Here is a 24899-nt window from a genome sequence, read left to right as displayed (position 1 = left end):
AATGAATTATTTTTAATAAACATTAGAGTAAAGTGGGCAAAACATTATTGAAGGGTACAAAATTGGAGAAATTTTATGGAAAAAAATTTATGAATATGCATCAAAAGCTTTTAAAATGTTCATATCTTTTGATAATTATTTTACCTCTAGGAATTTATCATATTAAGGAAATAAACAGATATATTCAAATATTTATGTATAGAATGTTCATTATAGTATTGTAATAGTGAAAAATTAGAAATAATCAAAATATCTAAGAATAGGATTACAAGGTAATGGAGTAAATACTAGGCAGACATTAAAAATCAGGTTTTAAAAGGGTCTATAATGACATTGGAAAATGCTCACAATTTGATATAAAATTATGAGTATATTATCAATTTTTAAAATATATAAAACACTGTATTACCACATGAACCAGCAATTCCACTTCTGGGTGTATACCCAAAAGGAGTGAAAGCAGGGACTCAGAACATATTTGTAAACTCATGCTCATAGCAGCATTATTCACAATAGCCAAAAGGTGGAATTAGTTCAAGCATCCATCAGTGGATGAATGGATAAACAAAACGTGGCCTGTACACATACAGTGGAATTTTATTCAATCAAAGGAAGGAAATTCTGACACATGGTACAACATGAATGAATCTTAAGGACATGATGGTGGGTGAAACAGGCCAGTCACAAAAGGACAAATAGCATATGATTCCACTTATATGAGGTACCTGGAGTAGTCAGACTTAGAGACAGAAAAAAAAAAAAAAAGGTAGGTGCCAGGGACTGGGGGGAGGGGGGAATGGGGAGTTAGTGTTTAATGGGTCTAGAGTTTTAGTTTGGGAAGATGAAAAATTTCTGGAGATGGATAGTGGGGATGGTTGCATAACAGTGTGAATGTACTAAATACCAAAAAACCAGACACTTAAAAATGGTTAAAATGGTAAATTTTATTTATTTTATTATAATAGAAAAATTATATATACATATGTATACATATACATTTATACAATACATGTACACACAGACACACGCATATATAAATGAAACACTAAAAAGCTATAAGTGTTTCCCTGGTGGCGCACTGGTTAAGAATCCACCTGCCAGTTCACGGGACACAGGTTCGAGCCCTGGTCCGGGAAGATCCCACATGCCGCCGAGCAACGAAGCCCATGCACCACAACTACTGAGCCTGTGCTCTAGAGCCCACGAGCCACAGCTACTGAAGCCCGCGCACCTTGGAGCCCGAGCTCCGCAACAAGAGAAGCCACCGCAATGAGAACCCCGCACACTGCAATGAAGAGTAGCCCCCACTCACCTCAACTAGAGAAAGCCCACGCGCAGCAACGAAGACCAAACTCAGCCTAATTAATTAATTAATTAATTTCAAAAGCCAACATGCCCATTTAAAAAAAAAGCTATAAGCCAGATGTCAGCAGTGAGTTGTGAAGTCTGAATTGTGAAATTATAAGAGATTTTTACTTTCTTCTTTGTATTTTTTTGCATTTTACAATTTTTCTATCATGAACACGTATTACTTTTTTCAGGGAAAATCAGTGTTTCTTTAAACCCATTGGAGTTTCCTTGAACGGCCTCCTTGCTTTGGCCAGGGAGGAGGAATGTCCTACAGGCAGATGCACGTGCTCCACAGCAGGAATTTCTCCTCTCCAGGCCTGTGCTCTGCCTTTACAAGGTGGTTTCAGGCTAGCAGACCTCATAAACAGCCTCTCGCCCACACAAGAAACTGTTGGAGTACGAGGTCTCTTAGAATTTTGTAGGTGAATTTATGGCCGTTTCATGAAGGATTCCTCCCTTTGGCCCCAGAAACTATGTTGGGACTGTCCTGCCTGACTTACAGCCAAGAGTCATGTCAAGGCTGCGTGTGGCAGCAACACAGTGCGGTGAGAAAAGTGCCACACAGGAGTCGGCCACAGAATTCTGCGGTGTGACCATCGGCCAGACCCTCCCCGTCTCTGGCCCTTTCTTCCTTCAGTGATAAGATGAGGGGATCAGACAAACCACGACCCCCTTCCTTAAACCAAGCTCAGGCCTTGCTTGCCCCAGTGAGCCTGCGCTGATGAACTCCTCCAGCCTCTTAGGGGCACTTCAGCAGTCATGGCTTCAGATGCTCCTCTATAAAGTGATGGTCAAGATTTGCCTGTATGTTCTTGAGTGATATGCATGCGAGTCCTCAACAATGCCTAGGAGTCAGGGTCACAAAGTCTTCCAGTCCCACTTGCCCTTCCATTCCCAGCAGGGAATCCCATTCATTTGCAATTAAATGGGCCTCAGGCAACTCACAAACAGACCCTGCAGTGTACTGAGCACTTCCTCTGCCCTATTTAGAAGCCACCATTGGTTCCCCTTTGCCCTTAAAACAAATTCCAAATGATGACTTTATTCTGATAAATAGTCACAAGGCCCTATCTGGTCTGCTTTCTGTCTTCCTTTGCCAGACTCAACTTTTGCTTTATCCCTGCTCTGCCCCCGTTAGTATCCTTACCTTCTGGCTATATCAAGCTTCCAGAAATTCCCTAACACACCATGCCCTGTTAAGCAGGGGCCTTTTCATACGCTGGTCCTTCTTCCTCCAGCTGGTGAATGTGATACCCTTCAAGACCCAACTTGCATAGTAACAGCAAACATTAACAGTCCCTTACAGTGTGACTAATAATGTTCTAAGTGCCTTACCTGTAATAACTCATTTTTTTTGCACATAGCCAAATCCTGAGCAGGTTTTTTTTTCTACTGCCTCGCTTTTCTAGTTTTCTGCCTATTTTCTTAACATAGTTCTTTACCCTTCCAGTTGATTCTATAAACCACTAGATAGCCTTCCTATGAAATGCTATTCTGCCTAAGTGAGTCAGAGTTGATGACTGCTGCTTAAAACCAATCATCTTATCTTATAAGGTATTTACCTAGCAAGCCTCCATTGAGTGTCACTGAATTCCAGGCACCTGTGCTGGTGTAGAGGGAATACAAGGCCTCAATTCTGCTCATGAGGAGCTCACATCTGTATGAAAAAAAAAAAAAGATAAACAGCAATGTGAGGTAATTAAAGGTACTATGTGAATACCTATGAACATATAACTTAACTCTATGGGAACTCAGATGGGGAGTCTGAGAGGGCTTCACAGAAGAGGTGACATCCAAAGAAGCAACGCAGCATCAGTGGCCAGAGTGGGCTCTGAAGCTGGACAACTTGGGTTCACATCCCGCTTCTGCCACACTTTGGATATGTAAGCTTGGGCAAGTTGCTCAATGTATTTGGTCCTCAGTTTCCTCATCCATAAATGAGTGACAATAAGAACATCTACTTAGTAATCATCTCTGCAGCCAGCGCAGTCCGCAGGATCTGTCTATGGAACATACTCCCAGGACTGGTGCCAGCACCATCTGCTTTCTCACCAACCTTACATTGCTGTGGAAAACCATCTGTCTCAAGCCCAAGCCTCAACTCCAGTCACTAATTTATTACTTAGGCTTTTCCCCTAAGTAATGGGGTGGCTGGAAGGGTCATTCTTTTAGTCTTGGACCTAGAACGTGGCTCAGCCTCTCTTTGCTGTTTCCAACTTGACTTGCACTTTAAAAGGTTAAGCTAACATTATTTTAGGCGTAGCTTTCTTATTCAGTGAAGAAAAGTCTCTTCGTTATGAGTCCAGAATCCACTCTTCTGAGCCTATTCTGAATTGTTCTCTCCAAAGCCACAAAAATACTATGCATTAGCCTTCTAGATTCCCCTAAAAACATCCTCCTTAAACTAAGGAGCCTGGTATAGTAAAAACTCCTAGTCTTCTAGAGTCAGAGAGATCTGGGTTAAATTCACAGATCCTCTAGCTGTGAGACTTCAGTCAAGTCACTAAAACTTCCAAGTCTTTAATATCTATTTCATAGGGTTATTACAATGCCCAAATAAAGAAGATATGTAATAAAACTGTTTTGAGTCTCTTCTTTTAATTTGCTCCGATTATGTTCTTTATTCCCATTTTGAAATATCTTCTGATGGTCACATCCCCAGCCATTCTTATTGCTGCCTGTTGTCCCAATTTCTCTACTTTCAACTTTTTCTACTAAAAGTCCTATCTCCCAAGAGTCATATTTCTGAGTTTCTGGTGCTACTTCCTTGGAGCTGCTTGGCATAAAAGCCATGTTCATTGTTCATTCTATTTTAGCTCAATAAAAGTATTTTCATTCCCAATTTAAATGTACATCATAATTATTCTATTGAATATTATGCTGAAAAGATATGGCATTGAACTTCCACATGGCATTTGGCAAGATTTCTTATCCTATCTTTGTGACAAGTTAGAGGAATCTTGAATATATGGACAATTATATTTTGCCAAAACTAAAGGTGATGACTAATGAAATAGAATCTTTATTAAGAAAGCATATATCGGGCCTCCCTGGTGGCGCAGTGGTTGAGAGTCCGCCTGCCGATGCAGGGGATACGGGTTCATGCCCCGGTCTGGGAGGATCCCATATGCCGCGGAGCGGCTGGGCCCGTGAGCCATGGCCGCTGAGCCTGCGCGTCCGGAGCCTGTGCTCCGCAACGGGAGAGGCCACAACAGTGAGAGGCTCGCGTACAGCAAAAAAAAAAAAAAAAAAAAAAAAAAAAGAAAGCATATAATATGATGCCAGCAGCCTATCCACATCTTACTCTAGTTAACATTTTTATTAATCACTTGAATGCTGATTTCTAAAACAGACCAATCAAATTTACAGATGACAGAAAACTGGGAAGGTTAATAAACACTTTCAAGTCAGAAAAGGTTTTCAAAAATATATATATATATCTTAGCACGTTGTATTGATGCTGAATAAAACAAGAAGTTTAAAGGGGGCAAATGTAAAACTCTTTCTTTGACTCCAATATACCAGCAGCACAAGTGCAGGATAAGATTGGTTTAGCAGTAGTCACTCTCCCACGGTCAACTCAGTAAGATTTTATATTGTTATATAATTATCCCCCAATCAATATAATCTTAGGATGCTTAAACGTCTAGCTTTAGAATAAGGGAGGTAGTGGTCTTCCTTTATCTTATGCAGCTAGATCACACCTCTGGAGTTGAATTCAGCTAAGGGTGACACATTTTAAGAAAGATATTGGTAAAATGAAATGGTTCTCATCTCAAGGAGCTCACATACTAGGTGATTAGTGTTGTGATAGAGGCAGATTCAAAATGGGGAAGACATGACTAATTTTGCCTGGGGGAGTCAGGAAAGTTTTCACAGAAGGGAATGAGGCTGAAACTGAATCTTAAAAATAATGGGGAGGATTTTATCACCAGCAGAGTACGTCATTTGAGGCAAAGGGAACAACACACACTTGAATCCCCAGGGCAGGGATTAAAGCAGTGGGTTAAGAAGTAAATGGAGGACTTCCCTGGTGGCGCAGTGGTTAAGAATCCACCTGCCAATGCAGGGGACACGGGTACGAGCCCTGGTCCGGGAAGATCCCATATGCAGTGGAGCAACTAAGCCCATGTGCCACAACTACTGAGCCTGCACTCTAGAGCCCGCAAGCCACAACTATTGAGCCCTCATGCCTAGAGCCCGTGCTCCACAACAAAGACAAGCCACCACAATGAGAAGCCTGCACACCACAACGAAGAGTAGCCCCCGCTCACTGCAACTAGAGAAAGCCCACGCACAGCAGCAAAGACCCAATGCAGCCAAAAATAAATTTATTTATTTATTTATTTATTTATTTATTTATTTTTTAAAAAATAGAGAATATTGAAAGCAACAAGAGAAAAGTGACTTGTCACATACAAGCTGTTCCCCCATAAGACTATAAGCAGATGTCTCAGCAGAAACTTTGCAGGAACAAGTGAAATGATATATTCAAATTGCTGAAAGAAAAATTCCTGCCAACGAGGAATGCTATACCAGCAAAAGAGTCCTTTAAAAAAAAGGCGAGATAAAGACTTTCCCAAACAAACAAAAACTGAGGGAGTTATCACCACTATACCTGCCTTACTAGAAGTGCTAAAGAGAACTCTTCAAGTTGAAACAAAAAAATGCTAAACAACATAAAAGCATACGAAAGTATAAATCTCACTGGTAGGGGTAAGTATATAGACAAAAAGCAGAATAACATAATAGGTTGAGTGGTGTGTAAGTCACTTTTAACTCCAATATAAAAGTTAAAAAACAAGGTATTAAGAAAAACTATAAACACAAGAATTGGTTAATGTAAACACAATATATAAAAAAAGAAAATTCTGACATCAATAACATGGTGTGTGGGAGACTGGTTCAAGATGGTGGAGTAGAAGGATGTGTGCTCACTCCCTCTTGCGAGAGCACCAGAATCACAATTAACTGCTGAACAATCATCAACAGGAAGACACTGAAACTCACCAAAACAGATACCCCACATCCAAAGACAAAGGAGAAGCTGCAATGAGACAGTAGGAGGGGCGTAATCACAATAAAATCAAATCCCATAACTGCTGGGTGGGTGACTCACAAACTGGAGAATGATTATACCACAGAAGTCCACCCCCTGGAGTGAAGGTTCTGAGCCCTATGTCAGGCTTCCCAACCTGGGGGTCTGTCAATGGAAGGAGGAATTCCCAGAGAATCAGACTTTGAAGGCTAGCGAGATTTGATTGCAGGACTTCGACAGGACTGGGGGAAACAGAGACTCCACTCTTGGAGGGCACACGCAAAATAGTGTGTGCATCAAGACCCAGGGGGAAGAAGCAGTGACTGCATACGAGACTGAACCAGACCTACTTGCTAGTGTTGGAGGGTCTCCTGCAGAGGTGGGGGGTGGATGTGGCTCACCGAGGGGACAAGGACACCGGCAGCAGAAGTTCTGGGAAGTACTCCTTGGTGTGAGCCCCCCCAGAGTCTGCCATTAGCCCCACCAAAGAGCCTGTAGCCTCCAGTGCTGGGTCACCTCAGGCCAAACAACCAACAGGGAGGGAACTGAGCCCCAGCCATCAGCAGACAAGCAGATTAAAGTTTTACTGAGCTCTGCTCACCAGAGCAACACCTAGCTCTACCCACCACCAGTCCCTCCCATCAGGAAGCTTGCACAGGCCTCTTAGATAGCCTCATCCACCAGAAGGCAGACAGCAGAAGCAAGAACTACAGTCCTGCAGCCTGTGGAACGAAAACCACATTCAGAGAAAGACAGACAAAATGAAAAGGCAGAGGACTACGTACCAGATGAAGGAAGAAGATAACCCCAGACAAACAACTAAATGAAGTGGAGACAGCCAACCTTCCAGAAAAAGAATTCAGAATAATGATAGTGAAGATGATACAGGAACTCACTGGAATTCACTGCTGTGGAACAGAATAAAGAATAAAGAATGAAAAGAAATGAAGACAGCCTAAGAGACCTCTGGGACAACATTAAACGCACCAACATTTGCATTATAGGGGTCCCAGAAGGAGAAGAGAGAGAGAAACACCCAAGAAAATATTTGAAGAGATCATAGTCGAAAAATTCCCTAACATGGGAAAGGAAGTAGCCACCCAAGTCCAGGAAGCACAGAGAGTCCCAAGCAGGATAAACCCGAGGAGAAACATGCCAAGACATATAGTAATCAAATTGACAAAAATTAAAGACAAAAAAAATTATTAAAAGCAACAAGGGAAAAAATGATAAATAACATACAAGGGAACTCCCATAAGGTTAACAGCTGATTTCTCAGCAGAAACTCTACAAGCCAGAAGAGAGTGGCATGTTATATTTAAAATGATGAAAGGGAAGAACCTACAACCAAGATTACTCTATCCAGCAAGGATCTCATTCAGATATGATGGAGAAATCAAAACCTTTACAGACAAGCAAAAGCTAAGAGAATTCAGCACCACCAAACCAGCTCTACAACAAATGCTAAAGGAAATTCTCTAAGTGGGAAACACAAGAGAAGAAAAGGACCTACAAAAAAAAAAAAAAAAACCCAAAACAATTAAGAAAATGATAATAGGAACATACATATCAATAATTACCTTAAATATGAATGGATTAAATGCTCCAACCCAAAGTCATAGGCTGGCTGAATGGATACAAAAACAAGACCTATATATATGCTGTCTACAAGAGACAGGACACATACAGACTGAAAGTGAGGGCATGGAAAAAGATATTCCATGAAAATGTAAGTCAAAAGAAAGCTGGAGTAGCAATATTCATATCAGATAAAATAGACTTTAAAATAAAGAATGTTACAAGAGACAAGGAAGGACACTACATAATGATCAAGGGAACAATCTAAGAAGAAGATATAACAATGGTAAATATTTATGCACCCAACATAGGAGCACCTCAATACATAAGGCAACTGCTAACAGCTCTAAAAGAGGAAATCAACAGTAACACAATAATAGTGAGGGACTTTAACACCACACTTACACCAATGGACAGATAATCCAGACAGAAAATTAATAGGGAAACAAAAGTTTTAAATGACACAATAGACCAGATAGATTTAATTGATATTTATAGGACATTCCATCCGAAAACAGCAGATTACACTTTCTTCAAGTGCACATGGAACATTCTCTAGGATAGATCACATCTTGGGTCAAAAATCAAGCTTCAGTAAATTTAAGAAAACTGAAATCATATCAAGCATCTTTTCCAACCACAACGCTATGAGATTAGAAATCAGTTACAGGGAAAAAAAGGTAAAAAACACAAACACATGGAGGCTAAACAATACATTACTAAATAACCAAGAGATCAGTGAAGAAATCAAAGATGAAATTAAAAAATACCTAGAGACAAATGACAACAAAAACACAACGATCCAAAACCAATGGGATGAAGCAAAAGCAGTTCTAAGAGGGAAGTTTATAGAAATACAACCCTACCTCAAGAAACAAGAAAAATCTCAAATGAACAACCTAACCTTACACCTAAAGGAACTAGAGAAAGAAGAGCAAATAAAACCCAAAATTAGTAGAAGGAAAGAAATCATAAAGATCAGAGCAGAAATAAATGAAATAGAAACAAAGAAACAATAGCAAAAACCAATAAAAGTAAAAACTGACTCTTTGAGAAGTTAAACAAAATTGATAAACCTTTAGCCAGACTCATCAAGAAAAAGAGGGAAAGGACTCAAATCAATAAAATTAGAAATGAAAAAGGAGAAGTTACAACGGACAATGCAGAAATACAAAGCATCCTAAGAGACTACTACAAGCAACTCTATGTCAATAAAATGGACAACCTGGAAGAAATGGAAAAATTCTTAGAAAGGTATAAACTTCCAAGACTGAACCAGGAAGAAATAGAAAATATGAACAGACCAATAACAAGTAATGAAATTGAAACTGTGATTAAAAATCTCCCAACAGTGCTCGCTTCGGCAGCACATATACTAAAATTGGAATGATACAGAGAACATTAGCATGGCCCCTGCGCAAGGATGACACGCAAATTCGTGAAGCGTTCCATATTTTTGGCTTTCTGACCACCTAGATGGGTGGGATATGGAGGGTGGGAGGGAGGGAGACGCAAGAGGGAAGAGATATGGGAATATATGTATATGTATAACTGATTCACTTTGTTATAAAGCAGAAACTAACATACCATTGTAAAGCAATTATACTCCAATAAAGATGTTAAAAAATAAATAAAATAAAATAAAAAAAAATCTCCCAACAAACAAAAGTCCAGGACCAGGTAGCTTCACAGGTGAATTCTATCAAACATTTAGAGAAGAGCTAACACCCAGCCTTCTCAAACTCTTTCAAAAAATTGCAGAGGAAGGAACACTCCCAAACTCATTCTATGAGGCCACCATCACCCTGATACCAAAACCAGACAAAGATACTACAAAAAAAGGAAATTACAGACCAATACCACTGATGAATATAGATGCAAAAATCCTCAACAAAATAGTAGCAAACAGAATCCAACAACACATTAAAAGGATCATACACCATGATCAAGTGGGATTTATCCCAGGGATGCAAGGTCTCTTCAATATATGCAAATCAATCAATGTGATACACCATATTAACAAATTGAAGAATAAAAACCATATGATCATCTCAATAGATGTAGATAAAGCTTTTGACAAAATTCAACACCGATTTATGATAAAAAGTTTCCAGAAAGTGGGCATAGAGGGAACCCACCTCAACATAACAAAGGCCATATATGACAAACCCACAGCAAACATCATTCTCAATGGTGAAAAACTGAAAGTGTTTCCTCTAAGATCAGGAACAAGACAAGGATGTCCACTCTCACCACTATTATTCAACATAGCTTTGGAAGTCCTGGCAACAGCAATCAGAGAAGAAAAAGAAATAAAAGGAATCCAAACTGGAAAAGAAGTAGAACTGTCACTGTTTGCAGATGACATGATACTATACTTAGATAATCCTAAAGATGCCACCAGAAAACTACGAGAGCTAATCAATGAATTTGGTAAAGTTGCAGGATACAAAATTAATGCACAGAAATCTCTTGCAGTCCTATACACTAACAACAAAAGATCAGAAAGAGAAATTAAGGAAACAATTCCATTCACCATTGCACCAAAAAGAATAAAATACCTAGGAGTAAACCTAAATAAGGAGGTAAAAGACCTGTGCTCAGAAAACTATAAGACACTGATGAAAGAAATCAAAGATGACACAAGCAGATGGAAAGATATACCATGTTCTTCGATTGGAAGAATCAATATTGTGAAAATGACTATACTACCCAAAGCAATCTACAGATCCAATGCAATCCCTATCAAATTACCAATGGCATGTTTTACAGACCTAGAACAAAAAATCTTAAAATCCGTATGGAGACACAAAAGACCCCGAATAGCCAAAGTAATCTGGAGGGAAAAAAACAGAGCTGGAGGAATCAGACTCCCTGATTTCAGACTATGCTACAAAGCTACAATAATGAAGACAATATGGTACTGGCATACAAACAGAAATATAGATTAATGGAACAGGATAGAAAGCCCAGAGATAAACCCATGCACCTATGGTCAACTAATCTATGACAAAGGAGGCAAGGATATACAATGGAGAAAAGACAGTCTCTTCAATAAGTGGTGCTGGGGCTTCCCTGGTGGCGCAGTGGTTGAGAATCTGCCTGCTAATGCAGGGGACACGGGTTCGAGCCCTGGTCTGGGAGGATCCCACATGCCACGGAGCGGCTGGGCCTGTAAGCCATGGCTGCTGAGCCTGTGCGTCCGGAGCCTATGCTCCACAACAAGAGAGGCCGCAACAGTGAGGCCCACGCACTGCGATGAAGAGTGGCCCCCACTTGCCACAACTAGAGAAAGCCCTCGCACAGAAATGAAGACCCAACACAGCCAAAAATAAATAAATAAATAAATAAATTTTGAAAAATAAAAATAAAAATAAGTGGTGCTGGGAAAACTGGACAACTACATGCAAAAAGCAGCCGCATAGCACAGGGAGATCAGATCGGTGCTTTGTGACCACCTGGAGGGGTGGGATAGGGAGGGTGGGAGGGAGGGAGACGCAAGAGGGAAGAGATATGGGAACATATGTATATGTATAACTGATTCACTTTGTTATAAAGCAGAAACTAACACACCATTGTGAAGCAATTTTACTCCAATAAAGTTGTAAAAATAAAAAAAAAAGAATGAAATTAGAACACTCCCTATCACCATACACAAAAATAAACTCAAAATGGATTAAAGACCTAAATGTAAGACCAGACACTATAAAACTCTTAGAGGAAAACATAGGAAGAACATTCTTTGATATAAATCACAGCAAAATCTTTTTTGACCCACCTCCTACAGTAATGGAAATAAAAACAAAAATAAACAAATGGGACCTAATGAAAGTTCAAAGCTTTTGCACAGCAAAGGAAACTATGAACAAGACAAAAAGACAACCCTCAGAATGGGAGAAAATATTTGCAAACGAATCAATGGACAAAGGATTAACCTCCAAAATATATAAACAGCTCATGCAGCTCAATATTAAAGAAACAAACAACACAATCAAAAAATGGGCAGAAGACCTAAATAGACATTTCTCCAAAGAAGACATAGAGATGGCCAAGAGACATATGAAAAGCTGCTCAGCATTGCTAATTATTAGAGAAATGCAAATTAAAACTACAATGAGGTATCACCTCACACCAGTTAGAATGGGCATAATCAGAAAATCTACAAACAGCAAATGCTGGAGAGGGTGTGGAGAAAAGGGAACCCTCTTGCGTTGGTGGGAATGTAAATTGATACAGTCACTATGGAGAACAGTATGGAGGTTCCTTAAAAAAAGAAAAATACAATTACCATACGACCCATCAATCCCACTACTGGGCATATACCCAGAGAAAACCATAAGTCAAAAAGGCACATGCAGGGCTTCCCTGGTGGCGCAGTGGTTGAGAGTCCACCTGCCAATGCAGGGGACACGGGTTCGTGCCCCGGTCCGGGAGGGTCCCACGTGCCACAGAGCGGCTAGGCCTGTGAGCCATGGCCGCTAAGCCTGCGTGTCCAGAGCCTGTGCTCCGCAACGGGAGAGGCCACAACAGTGAGAGGCCCGCGTACCACAAAAAAAAAAAAAAAAAAAAAAAGAATATACAAGGAACTCTATCTAAAAAAATTAACAGAAAAATGGGAAATACATTTGAACAGGCAATTTATGGAATAGATAATCGAAGTACTTTAGAAACATACACAGAGATGCTCAAACTTATTAATTAGGGAAACACAAATGGAAATAACAGTGAAATAGACTAGATAAGCTAGGTGTCGGTTGGGGTGGATGTGGGTTTAGCAAACACTTCGGGTAGAAAAGTAAAGTAGTATAGCTGTTCCAAAGAATGGTCTCAGTATTTTGTCAAATCAAGCATACATATACCCTACTCTACTTTTGTGTTTAGAGCCTCAGAAAACACTTCTCAAACATCCTTAATGAACATAAAAGGATGTTCATTGTTTTTCATACTGGGGAATTGCAAGCCATATGAGTGTCCATTACTGGGGAAGCACATAACTATACAGATAAGTACACATCAGTGGCACAGTTACAAGCAATGGGGTAGATATACATAGAGCAGGATGGATGTTAAGTGAAAAAGGTAAGAAACAGAATGAGCTCTACCACATAATAGCACTTACATAAAAGAAAACTACATGCACACAAAAATAACAATGCATATTTTAAAGAACATATACAAAATAAAAAGATATACAGTAAACTCATTAGAACAATTGTCTAGTGGGTGAGGGACAGAGGAATGTGACTGAAGAATGGGGATATAAGTTAATCAATCAATCAACCATTCCAAAAAAATCTGCATAGACCAATAAGGATAATATACCATGTTTAACAAATATAAATTAAATGAATGAATGCATGGATAAATAAATTGATCCAATGTATAATATAAATTTTTAAGTTAAAAGAATTATCTTAGTTTCACAGGACAGTTACTCGACTTTTAGAGTTAGTAGATATCTTTAATCCTTACAATAAAATTCAACACAATTTGTTGTTGAACTGGAATTCTGGTTTTCTAGCCAAATATAACAGCCTTACCATATCCTAGAATTGATAACATGGTGGTAAAGTGAAATTGAGGCTTTGACTTTGTACTTGGCCATGAACACACTGCTTAGCATTTTTCTTGTTAAAAAAAAAAAAGGATAATATGCCATGAAGTGAGGAACATGATTAACTCAAATCTCTACAACTGGAATTTAAGAAAAAAGAAAAAAATGTCCTTGGTGTCCTGGGCATTGATGGTCTCAAGTCAGCAAAAAGTCTGGGGTCAAAGTCTATGAAAAGTAATATTATAAGATCACAACACTGTCTATGAGAAGGGAAAAACACCTTGGGAAGAGTGAAGGCACAGGAAAGAATAAAAGACCTAAGAACAAATGGATTCTGGATCTCTGACTTCAGAAGATAAAAGGAAAGTTAAACAAGGGAAAATTAAATCATCTTCTAAATAGGAACCATGCTTAGACTGCCAGGTAGCTTCCAATGTTGGATAGGGCAGGAGCCACAGACACACACTCCTCTTTCTGCAGGGGTTCCAGAAGCGGGCTTCCAACATCCTCAGGCAGGCCCCTACTCTTGCTCACAAAAGAATATATCCTTTAAAAAAAAGTATAATGTGATGATCTTTGGTTTGGAGGGAAAAGGAAGCCATGAAAGAATTGGCAGGGAGGGCTTGTTTTTCCCCCTCCTCCCCTTTCTCTATTATCACTCTTTCCTTAACATGCCCTAGTTGCTATGTTTTTTATATTTATTATATGTGCAGAACACAGTAAAAAGCAAATAGCAATTATAGCAGTTAGTTCTACTTCCATCTGAAGTAACAGAAAAATTCAACTCAAACTTTATTAAATGAAAAGGGGAATTTATTGGTTCATGTAATCAAAAAGTTCTGCATGGGTCTTGCAGACAGTACTCAATCCAAGGCTCAAATGGTATCATCAGGGTTGAGGGAGTCTCTTAATTTCTAGCTCTGCTTTCCTCTCTGCTGACTCTATTTTCAGGCAGACTGCTGACATATAGTTGCAAGATGGCTGCAGTAGTTCAGACTACATGCTTCCAGGTTCAAAGCTCAAGGTGTAGCGGGTGGGGGAGCATGGAATGATGTCTCTTTACTGGTGGTTTCCACAAGAGTCCTGAGATTCACTCTGCCTGAATCAGTCCAGGTTACATGCCCACCTACTGCTACCAGTTATATCCAAGAGACATTCTTTACCTCAGAGTCAAAGCTAGACCTTCCACCCCACCCAACCCATGGAATAAGAATGGGAAATGGGTGAATTCTGATGTGAAAATCAGGGGCTGTTGCAGAAGGTGGAATGTACAGAAAGGAGACAAATAATAAATGTACCTAGAGTAATTTTCACCAAGTTTTTTTTTAGTATTTTCATTTATCATTCACTGTTCCCTTAAAGCTACTCTTTTCCTAAAACAGATGAAAACCTTCTCCCTGATCTCCCAGAGTTAGTAAAGGAATCCAACAGACCACCCTGGACCTTTCAATAACCTCCACATTCTCATGGAAAGGGGATCAAATATTGAAGAAAAACGAAAAGAGGTATATTTCCTGCTCTTCTCTCGTGATGAAAACATGTAAAAATCAAATCAAAATAAGAATGTGTCACATTGAGTTACCAATTCTGTTAAGATTTCATAATAACATACTAGTAATTGTCATTTATTGAACACCTGCTATAATGTCAGGCAAAGTGCCAGACCACTGACATATAATTCACTTAATATCGTTGACAACCATGCATATTATGTATTATCATCCCTACTTTAAAGATGAGGAAACAGAGTCAAGAAGGTTAAGAAGGGCTTCCCTGGTGGTGCAGTGGTTGGGAATCCATCTGCCAATGCAGGGGACATGGGCTCGAGCCCTGGTCCGGGGGGATCCCACATGCCGCAGAGCAACTAAGCCCGTGCGCCACAACTACTGAAGCCCCTGCACCTGCAGCCTGTGCTCCGCAGCGGGAGGGGCCGCCGTAGTGAGAGGCCAGCACACGGCAGCGAAGAGTGGCCCTGCTTGCCGCAGCTGGGGGCGGGAGGGGGGGGGCCACGCGCAGCAACGAAGACCCAACACAGCCAAAAATAAATATATATATAAAAAAATTTTTTTAATAAAAAAAATAAAGGTTAAGAAATCTGCTCAGAATCACAGAGCTGGTACTTCGAGGAGCCAATAGTCAAAGGCAATCTGTAGGACTTGTGAGACTGGGCTCTCAACACTGTACCATGGACTTTGGGATCTGGGCACCAATTAGGCACCAATATTGTGACCACAGTGTTATTTCAATGTAATCCTTTCATGTACCTCATCTGAAAAGTTCTTATAATTAGGAATTTCATGGAGAAAATGAAGTGATTAGTTGAGGATTACTAAATTTATACTATAAAAAGAACTGCAAATAGTCTTCTATGAACTGCTTTAAGCACAGATATATATGAAATGCTACCAGAGTATACTTTGCAAGTGTAACTGATGGCCTGGTTAGAAAAATGACAGAATGAGTTCAAGAGGCAGAATCTGGGAAATATGGGTTTAAATGATTAAACACAAATTGAGAACAAAAAATACTTCAATTTCTCAAGGACTGCCACAGCAGAGCAGAAAAGTCATCCTGAAAAAAGCCAAAGACAGAAGAAGATCTAGGTTCCAGACTAACACAGTGGTTTGATAATCAACACTGTAGGATGCCAAGAAAAGATGTCTGATACAGCCCTGGAGGACTTTGCCCCAAGTTGTTAAGATATCCTAAAATGAGATAAATCCCTTGAAATGAATGCTTTTAGAAATTGAGAAAATCTGGTCATACTTTAGGCAACACTGGTAAAACACAAGTAAAACAAGTAGAAATGTTGGTGGGTCAAGAGTCCACCTCTACTTCAGCAAGATCACCATTGATGAGGAAATCTATGAGGTTAAAAGAGCATTATTCATCTCATGAAGTCACATTTAAGGACTCTGAAGCCTTCAGTCTCAGTGATTCTGGACATATGGTAGTTTAGAGTCTGAATGACTGCTTTTAATTTTTGCTGTAAGCAGAAATTATAAATAATATGCCAGAGTGGTTCTGATGTTCACCTTCTGAACCCATCAGTCCCCAAACTATTAGACTTCTGGCCCTATAGCTAAGCCGCATACATTATTCCGGGCCCTCCCCCAACTACACCTGGGTGACAGGGGCGTGATGTAGTCAATATCTGGAGCTGGGCTACACCAATAGTCATGGAGATTATCAGCCAAACATGTGCCTAATCTACAGGGTGTAGGTGGTGAATTATGAGTAACTAGAAGATTTGCAAGGGGGAACTAATGTCCAAGTTGATGAAAAGTGGGTGCAGAGCAGTTAGAGGGGTCTTCAGGTACTGGAAGTTCAGTGAGATCCCTCACCACCCAGAACAAGTACTGACCTTCAGCAGGAGGAATTTAAGAATGGAAGTTCCCCGAAGTTCAGGAATCAGCATCAGGCCACCTGTTTTACTACTCTGGCTTTGATCCCTCTCAGTGGTGATAACTAGGTCTCTGCTTGGTTCCTGGTCCTTGAGTGTCCCATGTTAGGAGCTCTTCTTTGTTTTTCTGTCTCCCCTACTTCCAAAATTAAAATCCTGCTACCCATGAACTGATATTGTTGATACCAACTCCCCATCACCTCCCCATCTAAATCTGCTATTCCTGGCTTCTCAATCATTGAGTTCTGTCCACCTGTCAGACCCTACTTTACTGAGGCTGCCCCTCCCTAACCTGTCTGCTTACACCAGCTATTGCCAGCCCCTCCCTAACCTGTCTGCCTACACCAGCTGTTGCCAAAACTCTAACATATTGCCTCTTGTTTTTTTCCCTCCCTCAACCTCTGTGTCCAATGCATTGTCAAGCTCTAATTCTGAAATGTCTCTTCTCTTCAATCCCACTGCCAACACCTTAGTTTGGTACCTCATTATCTCCCTTCTTTTTTCAAACTGGCTGCACCCTTGCCTGTATCAAATTCAATTCACCATCCATACTCCTACAGTTATTCTTACTAAATAAAAATCTGATTCTGTCACTTTTCTACTTAAAATTCTTCAGTTGTTCTCCAATGTAAATAAGATAACATCACATGACTTAGCATGGCTTTTGAAACCTTTCCATATGGCCTTTCAGGTCAATCTTCCCATGTTCTGTCCCACAAAATCCAGTAAATGCAATCTTTAAAGCTCAGCTCAAATATCATCTCCTTTTCAACTCTCTAAAGGAGAATGAGCTAAAATAAACAAGAGGGGCTACATCAAACTAGAACTTCAACTAATACATTGAAAAGGCAACCTACAAGTTGGGAGAAAATATTTACAAATCATATATCTGATAAAGGGTTAATATAAAAATATATAAAGAACTCACACAACTCAACAGCAAAAAAGCAAATAATCCAATTTAAAAGTGAGCAAAGGATCTGAATAGATATTTTTCCCCAAAAGACATACAAATAGCCAATAGGTACACGAAAAGGTGCTCAGCATCACTAATAAACAAAGAAAGGCAAAGCAAAACCATGATATCACCTCACACCTGTTAGGACGGCTATTATGAAAAAGACAGGAGATAAGTTTTGAGGATGTGGAGAAAAGTCAGCACTTATACACTGCTGGTAGGAATATAAATTGATAGAGCCACTGTGGAAAACATTATGGAGGTTCCTCAAAAAACTAAAAATAGAACTACCATATAATCCAGCAATCCCACTCTTGGGTATTTAACTAAAGTATCAGTATCTCGAAGAGATATTCTCATACTCATTGCAGCATTAGTCACAATACCAAGATATAAAAACAACTTAAATGTTCTTCAACATATGAATGGATAAAGAAAATTTGATATAAAATATATATATTTATATATAATATATATAATGGAATATTTTTCAGCCATAAAAAAAGGAAATCCTGCCATTAGTGATAACACAGATGAAGCAAAGGATGTTACACTAAGTGAAATAAGAAAGACAAATACTGTAAAGTATCGCTTATATGTGGAATCTAAAAAAAGTTGAGTTCATGGAAACAGAGAACAGAATGGTGGCTGCCAGGAGCTGGAAAGTAGGGGAAATAGGGAAAACGGGGAGACGTAGGTCAAAGCATATAGACTCTCATATGTGAGAAGAATAAGTCCTGAGGATCTAATGTGTAGCATGGTGACTATAGTTAATACAGTATTGTACAATTGAAACCTGCTGAGAGTAGATCTTAGGTGTTCTCACCACAAAAAGAAAAGAGTTAACTATGTGAGGTGATACATGTGTTAATTATCTTTATCTTGGTATTCACTCCACAGTATATATTTATATCAGATCAACACACTGTACCCTGAATATATACAATTATATTTGTCAATTATTCCTCAATAACGTTTGGGGAAAAGTTAAAAAGTGGAAGAAAATGAGTTGCTTCCTCATCTGTCTTTCCATTATGATTTATAAATACCTTCACCATAACACATATCACATTGTATATATGTCTGTTTTTTTCATTAGATTATGAACCCTTTGAGGACAGGGAAAATGACTTCTTCATTGATGGCCCCATGACCGCTATGATGACTGGTAGGCAGTCAGCTGGTAACAGATGCTTGTTGAATGACTGAATGATCCCTGAATACTGTGACCTGTTCTTCATCTGAACTTCCCTCTGACACCTGCAGAAATTTTCCCTCCAGAATACACTCTAATCTATCTTCTGTCTATAATATCCCTATATATAAAGGGAGCATGTAAGAAGGGGAGTAGGAGCTTATTCCAAGTTCTAGCCCCTCCTGATCTTCCACATTCTCCTGTAATTACTGGCGTATGCTAGACCCCATCTGAACAGTTGATATTGGTGAAGTCTGGTCATAATGGTTATAATGTCTCTGTCCTAGCTTGCCCCTGGATTCTTTTTTTCCAGTTTCCTAATGCTGCACCACTCTGTTATCAAAACTCAGTTTCTATGGAACATGGAATGGGGACTAGTCAATCCTTTAGTGCTGATACTAGTCTTTGCCAATGTGGCCACTCTGAAGATCTCATAATCCCTCTGTTCATAACCATTCAAAAATTAAGTCATGAAGGCTTTTTCTTTAACTACAATGAGATGATCAGTTGCATTTGTATCATCTCTTCTATTATTTTTTTCTCTTCTTACTTTGTCCCTAATTGTTAGAGAAAACTTTCATATAACACAGTACTGCATAGATGCTACTCCCATCTCACCCTAGAAAGCTTCTGGCCATCTCTGCATTGTACTTGAGGGGTGTAATAAACCACCATGATTTTTAGAAAAGTAACATCTTATTGATGTAAGTGCTCCTGGGAAACATTTCCCCACTATTCAAAAGACATGTCTTTAATCCTTGTTTTCTCTGTGAACGTCTCTCTCATATATATTCTCATTTTGTGTGTGTGTGCGCGTATGTGACTCTTGCATCTGCATTAGCTGGAATGATGTGTTACACACACACACACGCACGCACACACATACAAGATTAAAGTAAGAAGAACCTGAGGTCACTAATGGGAACTTGAAATTTTTCCTTGGGCTCAACATTACTTTCTTTTACTATTGTCTTGGTAAATACAAGCTATGAGTAAAGGTACTCCTGCCAGATACTGCTCCACCACTGGATAGCTAAGCAGGAACATCAGCTACAACTACGCCAAGGAATCCAAGAGAATATTCAACCTGGAAAAACTCCACCTCCAAAACAGCACCTCCCAGGAAATGACTACAACTCCTGTAGAAAATCATTTAACCACAAATTCCAACTCCCCTTCACTCCTACAGCCTCACACATCTCAAAGGGCTGTTCCCTTGAATTGTGACAACCTGACCCACATAAGCAGCCCAGAGGCCATATGGCAGCATAATGCCTTTCTAGCCCATTGGATAGGAAAAGGGAGGGACAACCACTAATGAATAATTGCAATTGAAATCCTATAATTTCTAATGTGTCAATAACTCCTGACATTTGGGGCATTTCTTCATCCCGTAACAAATCCTGGTAGCTACAAGATGTAACTGTGGACACCTAAAATGCCTCTGAAACCATTTCATTGTCTGGTAACGACAAGGCAAAGAATAAGTTCTCTCTGAGGATGGAGAAGATGCCCCACATCCCAGAGTTTACTATTCCATGGTCAGTAATTTTAAAGGTTTAGGGGGGAAATCCTTTGGTATTTAAAGGTAAAAGCTAATATGCAAGAGGGATCAGGTCTGTTTGCAGGAAGTGGAATATGAAAACATACCCCATGTATATATAGGGTATAGTGGAAATTCCACTATAAAGTGGAATTGATAGTCCTGTTACCCCTGCAGTTAGTAAACTGCACTGATCAAATAGCCGTATGAGCTGAGTTTAATCAAGTCAGGCAAAGAAATTTACTTGAATCATAGAATCACAGCTCTCAGGTGGAAAGAGGGATTTATCAGACATCCCCCCAGTGTTCCTCTACTTAATGACCCTCCAAAATATCCCTGTCTCATGCTCATCTCCCAGTAACAGATGTAACCTGGTGCAACACAAAGTGCATTTGGAGTGAAAAATCTGAGTTGGAGGCCTAGGTCTTGAATTGCTGATTAATCAGCCATGCAACATTTGACCTCCTGGTCGTCAGCCACAATGTGAGGAGCCTAGGCTAACTGACTGCCAGCAGCTCATCCAATTCCACATTCTCTAAGCAGTCACAGAGAAACATCTCCAAAGATAATTCTTTTCATGTTTGGACAATTCTGACTATTAAAATGTTCTTACTTATACTAAGCCAAAATATGCTTCCCTACAGTTTCTACCTATTTATCTGAGTTTTCATACAACCCAAGCATAATAAGAGCTTCTCGTATCATTGAAAACAGATATTCTTCTCCCACCATCTGCTTCTCACTCGGTTCCCTTTACCACCCATCTAGCCAATCACCCTATTTACTTGACTCAGAACACATAACAATTTGACAACATCCCTATTGAGAAGTCAGTATCAGAACTGAATTTAAAAGCTACAGAAACAATCTGACAAGTGCTGAGTGAAGAACACCATCACTTATTTTGTTCTAATTAATGTGCTCTTTTAATGTAGTCTGAAATAGCATTACCTTTTGGGCTACTACATCACACTGCCACTACCACAATACCCCTTCTTTTACTCATGGCTTCTACCCTGCCCTTGTGAAGTTTAATTTAGAACCAAAGTCAGAATCTTACTTTTACTTCAGTAAGATTCACTTTTATTAAATTTGAGCTATTTGTGTGACATGCTAAAATCTCCTTGGATCTTCAGTCTATCCTAAAAATATCCTAAAAATATTTGCCATCTGCCCACATTTTCTTTTCTTTTTCTTTTTCTTTTTTATTTCTGGCTGCACCATGCAGGATCTTAGTTCCCCGACAAGGGATGGAATCTGAACGGTTCCTGCGTTGGAACCGTGGAGTCTTAACCACTGGGGCCACTAGGGAAGTCCCTCTGCCCACATTTTCATGCAAGTTATTGGTTAGAATATAATGATCATAACATGGTCAAGAAAACAATCCTGGAGCAGACTACTAGGACTGCCCTCTATATTGATAGGAACCTGTAAGATTTGTGTCTTCTGGGTGTTAAACATCAGATCCCAGATTACTCCATCCTTGCCACTCTCTAGACTCCACTTTTCTCAGCTCACTCACACTGCTGGCCCTGCAAACGATTTCCACAGTTAAGGTCACCCAGGACATAGGGCCCTTTGAGAGAAACCACTGTTTTTTTTTTTTTATTTTATTTTTTGCTTTATAACAAATTTAATCAGTTATACATATACATATGTTTCCATATCCCCTCCCTTTTGCGTCTCCCTCCCACCTTCCCTATCCCACCCCTCCAGGCGGTCACAAAGCACCGAGCTGATCTCCCTGTGCTATGCGGCTGCTTCCCACTAGCTATCTACCTTACGTTTGGTAGTGTATATATGTCCATGCCGCTCTTTCACTTTGTCACAGCTTACCCTTCCCCCTCCCCATATCCTCAAGTCCATTCTCTAGTAGGTCTGTGTCTTTATTACTGTCTTACCCCTATGTTCTTCATGACATTTTTTTTTCTTAAATTCCATATATATGTGTTAGCATACAGTATTTGTCTTTCTCTTTCTGACTTACTTCACTCTGTATGACAGACTCTAGGTCTATCCACCTCATTACAAATAGCTCAATTTCATTTCTTTTTATGGCTGAGTAATATTCCATTGTATATATGTGCCACATCTTCTTTATCCATTCATCCGATGATGGACACTTAGGTTGTTTCCAGCTCCAGGCTATTGTAAATAGGGCTGCTATGAACATTTTGGTACATGTCTCTTTTTGAATTATGGTTTTCTCAGGGTATATGCCTAGTAGTGGGATTGCTGGGTCATATGGTAGTTCTATTTGTAGTTTTTTAAGGAACCTCCATACCGTTCTCCATAGCGGCTGTACCAATTCACATTCCCACCAGCAGTGCAAGAGTGTTCCCTTTTCTCCACACCCTCTCCAGCATTTATTGAAACCACTGTTTAAATTACCAAAAAATATAAGGAGAAAAGCTCACAGCCAAAGCAATGTGGTGTACTGGAAGTAATGTGGAAATTGGAGTGAGAATGACCTGGGACTGAATCTTTGGTCTGTAACTTACTCACTGGGTAACCTTGTGCACCCCATCACTATCAGTTTCCTCATCTCGAAATTACAGGTAATAATAATGTCCTCACAGGGCTGTTCTGAGGGTTAGAAGAAATACGTGCAAAATCTTAGCACATTCTTGGCACATGATGGGCATGCAATATAGATTACTACTATTATTATAGCCTGGTAAGAGAGAGACAATAACAGAAACTCCTGGCACAAAAAGACAATTAAACGCAGGAAGAAAAGAGGAGAAAATGAAGAGCTGTGTTCTGTGGATGTTAACTAATGTTCCACAAAAGAAAAGAAAGAACTGGTGGTCTCTTAAGGTTAAAAACAAGGGCATTAAACAAAGTTTTTAAAACTCAGGCATATGAATACCTCACTGACTCTGAAACAAGATCACCTCTCCACCCACCCCCCGCAACCATCCCACCCTTGCAGTTATTTGATGTCTCGGGAACTATTACAGGGCCCAAGAACACAAAAGATGATTCAAGACCCAGTCAATACCAGGGTGAGAAGAAACGCAAAATGGGGCACTGGGCACTACAGACACATAAGTAAATAATTAAAATAAAATATCACCAGTGCTATAAGAGAGATGAATACAGAGTATGTGTGGGAACAGCGATCCATCTGGAGATGTAAGGTAAGGCTTTATGAAGGAGGTGGCAATTCTGGAGGATCTTAAAGGATAAAGATAAGCTAAGGTTGAGGGACTCCCCAGGTAGTAAGGACAGCATGTAGAGAATTTGAACAGCGGTGGACCATTAAAATAACATGCGAGGAATGTGGATCAGGCTAGAGTGACTTTCCCATAAAATACAGGTGATAAGAGAAGCAGCTAAAAAGATACAAATTCATTCCTACTGTGAAGGGTATAAGAAATTTGGAATTTTCCAGGCAAGCAGGAGTCACCAGAAGGAATGATATGATAAGAGTAAAAGATGAATCAGGCAGGCTAATAGTGGAGGGGCTAGTTATGACACTTTTTATTAATGTCCAATCCGAAGATGGTGAGGTCTAGAACTAAAATTGCTGCACTAGATATAGAGAACAGGCCTGCATATTAAGAATACAAGTCTAGGTAAAAGGGACATGTCATGACATGAGCATGAGGGCTAAAGAGAGGGAGAAATGGAAAATGACTTTGCGGGGTTTTGGACACTCAGTGGATGGAGATGTCATTGACCAATATGTGAAGGATGGTATATTTTGGTATAAGGCATGATAATGAGTTCAGTTTTGAACAGTATGGACTGAACTAATTAGGGGACATCCAAATGGAAACATAATCTGTTCAACATACAGTCTGGAAATTAAGAGGCCAAAGATAGGTGTCTCCTGTATATTTATGAGGTTAATGAGAAAACCCACAGGAAGAGTAAACAGAGCATGTCTCTGATACCCCAATGTAATAAACTTGAAAATGATTCTTGCCCAGTAAGTTCATGCCAGCTCAGAGTGATCACTGCTTCTAACTCAAGAGCCCACTTTCTTGTTCTCTTTTGGAAAGTCAAAATTAAATTTGCCTACCTCCTCTGAATTGCATACTCTGTAGAAGATCAACATTCATCATGGCAAGTTCTCTAGGATTCAGAGATGGAATTCATAGATATAAAGGGACAGGCAGGTAGGTGCTTGTGATGTTTGCTTAAATATAAATTGAATTTAAGTTTTTCAGAAATGTATATTCTACCCCTCTAGAGACAAGGATAAGGAAGTACACTTATCAATAGATATTTATCAACCACCCACCATTCAAAGCAGGGGTAACAACAACCAC

The 24899-nt window shown here is 39.7% G+C and overlaps 1 protein-coding gene and 1 long non-coding RNA gene across 2 annotated transcripts in view; both read right to left on the bottom strand.

The window, feature by feature from the left end:
• LCE5A (late cornified envelope 5A) overlaps positions 1-24899 on the bottom strand; it is a 190260-nt gene that overhangs the window by 67597 nt on the left and 97764 nt on the right.
• Positions 2846-24899, bottom strand: part of LOC309801204 — a 90927-nt gene continuing 68873 nt past the window's right edge. Inside the window, exon 5 of the long non-coding RNA XR_014293543.1 lies at positions 2846-3007. This is a non-coding gene — a long non-coding RNA (uncharacterized lncRNA). The remainder of the gene's footprint in view (positions 3008-24899) is intronic.

This window comes from Mesoplodon mirus (assembly GCF_964341445.2).
Source record: "Mesoplodon mirus genome assembly, chromosome: 3".
Lineage (NCBI taxonomy): Eukaryota > Metazoa > Chordata > Mammalia > Artiodactyla > Ziphiidae > Mesoplodon > Mesoplodon mirus.
This window is presented reverse-complemented; position numbering and strand designations above follow the sequence as displayed.